Here is a 2500-nt window from a genome sequence, read left to right as displayed (position 1 = left end):
AAAAGAAAGAAAGAGGAAGAAGAAGAATAAAGAAAAAAAATGGATGCGAGGGAGTGTCATTCCGTTTTCTTCGGGGCTCGGGCGGCGTGGCGGCTCGGAAGGTGGGTGGGCGTGTTTGTCCGGTCAATAGAAAGGCCAGTTCGAGGGTGTGGGAGGGAGGCGGGGTGTGGGAGAAGGGTGGGGGAGAGTGGGGGAGAGTGAGAGGGAGGCGGGGGTATGGGAGAGGGGTGGGGGAGAGGGGGTGAGAGGGGTGGGGGAGAGTGGGAGAGGAGGTGAGAGAGGTGAGAGGGGGAGACCGGGGGAAAGAGAGGTGAGAAGGGGAGACAGGGGATGGAGGAGAGAGGGGAGAGAGTCGGTTGGAAGGAAAGGAGGGAAGAGGAAGAGGTGAGGGATAGGGAGGCAATGAATCATGAGTGGAAGAGATGGGGTGAAAAGAAAAGAGAGAAAGAGGGGAAGGGAAGAGAAGAAGGAAATAGGAGAGAGAGAGAAAGAGGAGGATGGAGAGGAGAAGGGGGTACGGGAAGGGTTGGAGAGGGAGAGAGAAGAGAGAGAAAGGTTAGCAGAGAGATGGGATGGTTAATTGAGAGAAAGAAAGAAAGGAGAGGAGAGAGAGTAAAGAGATGGTGTGGAGAGAAGAGAGATGAGAGAGGTGGAGGGGAGGGAGGGGAGGAGGGGGGAGAGATTGAGTAAGGAAAATGGAGAATGTGAATGGGAGGGGAGAGGGGGGGGGAGACGCGCGTCTGCACTCACGCACAAGGTCCGCACATATAAGGTGACCGGAAAGAGAGTGCTAAGGACACCGCGTTGAAAGGACTATAAAGGTAAATGGGTCTGGAAGTGGAGTCTTATATAGTCGGTGACTGGCCTGCGAGAGTGGGTGTGTGTACCCGTGTGTACTTGTGCGTGTACTTGTGCGTGTGCTTGTGCATGTGCATGTGCATGTGCATGTGCGTGTGCTTGTGCTTGTGCATGTGCATGTGCTTGTGTATGTGCGTGTGCTTATGCCTGTTTAGGGGAGGGGGCGCTATTCTCATATTGAAATTCTCTTTAATGCTAATTGTTGGAATGCGTGTGATCGCCTGTATGTCTGAACAGCCATCGCCAAATCCATTAAAGCAACAAAGCAAAGTATAATAACATGTAGACTGAAGTATACAGTGTATATGACAATGAAGGAAGATCTACTTATACAGGCCTGCATATCTCCTTTTCTTTGGACATGTAAAAGAATGTAATTTATGTACCGTTTGCCTTCATCGTCTCCTCAAACGACGACAAAATTACTTCCGATGTTTCTTCTCAACACCTGTTCCTGCTTACAAATTTTCTGAACACATTTCGAGTCTTTTTTTTAATGCATTTTATCAAAACAAAACATTTTTTGATAAACAACAAAAAACATCAACAGTAACGTCTGTTCACTGTAGTCTGTCTGTTTAATCTTTATACATACATGAACATATTTCTTTTTCTTTCTTTGATATATCTTTTTATATTGTTATATCGACTTTGATACCAAATAAATTTTCAATGACAAATATATATATCTTTATGGGTTTTTTTAATATCCTTCCGAAGCTAAATAGAAAAACACACTTATCACTTTTCCTTTTATTAACAAAAAAAATACATCAAAAGTGCATGTATACAAATGAGATGTAGTCCGGGAAACTACATCACTGGTTGAAATGCGCAAGAAAAGACAATGGAGGTATCACTGAAATAAAATCTATATAATGTATTTAATGACATAATCTCCTCCATACGTCAAAACATGACTATGTTGTATATCACAGATATCCAATGTAGCTTTCCTTGGGTGAATAAAAAATTTGAATACATGGCCATTAAAAAAATCATAATAAAATAAATAAATACAACATGGTATCGCGTCCTCTTAATTCAACAGATTCACAGACTCTGTTGCGGAAAATGCATACTATTCATAAAGGCCACCAAAATAATAATGATCATATAAACCAATAACTATAACTATAAAGAAGTGACAAAGAAATTAAAATAACAAAAATATCGGTTGTATTTCGCTTTAGTCCTTCCACACCATTCGTGAGCATGTACCCTACTTTGACATACAACCTAAAACGTAAATTGTACACCATAGCAAAACTCTTCCTCAACGTACATGAGACTTGTGTGTAAACCCAAGTGACAAATATAATATTAATTTGTCTATTTTTGACAACCTTCGAATCTAAGCCTCTAGAGCACCAAATAGTCTAACACGGTCCCGTAGAAAATCTGAAGCTAGGTCAAAAGTCAGTACCTTGTTTAGGGTCACAAATAACGATTAATAGTCTCTTGTGCAACCTGAGATAAGGGTCGATCTATTGCAACCGACCCCTTATACATCTGCCCTGACCTTGGGAATGTGTTTCAACAAAATATACAGGCGTTAATTGCCCCTTATAAAATACCAGGTAAGGCAAGTGAAGGACGGACTCTCCCAGGCCAACTCAGGGTGGTCTGTCCATCAACAAAG

General features: G+C 42.4%; 1 protein-coding gene across 1 annotated transcript in view; it reads right to left on the bottom strand.

The window, feature by feature from the left end:
• Nucleotides 1-1596: 1596 nt before the first annotated feature.
• The window catches only part of LOC122245910 (MFS-type transporter SLC18B1), a 3053-nt gene continuing 2149 nt past the window's right edge, over nt 1597-2500 (bottom strand). The window contains exon 1 of the mRNA XM_043004041.2: nt 1597-2500. This exon is cut by the window's right edge and continues 2149 nt beyond it. The gene's annotated coding sequence lies outside the window, so the exon portion shown is untranslated.

This window comes from Penaeus japonicus, unplaced genomic scaffold (assembly GCF_977035675.1).
Source record: "Penaeus japonicus unplaced genomic scaffold, GWHDUDI00000001_assembly GWHDUDI00000036, whole genome shotgun sequence".
Classification (NCBI taxonomy): Eukaryota; Metazoa; Arthropoda; class Malacostraca; order Decapoda; family Penaeidae; genus Penaeus; species Penaeus japonicus.
Note: the sequence above shows the minus strand (reverse complement) of the source record. Positions and strands in the feature narration are given on the sequence as shown.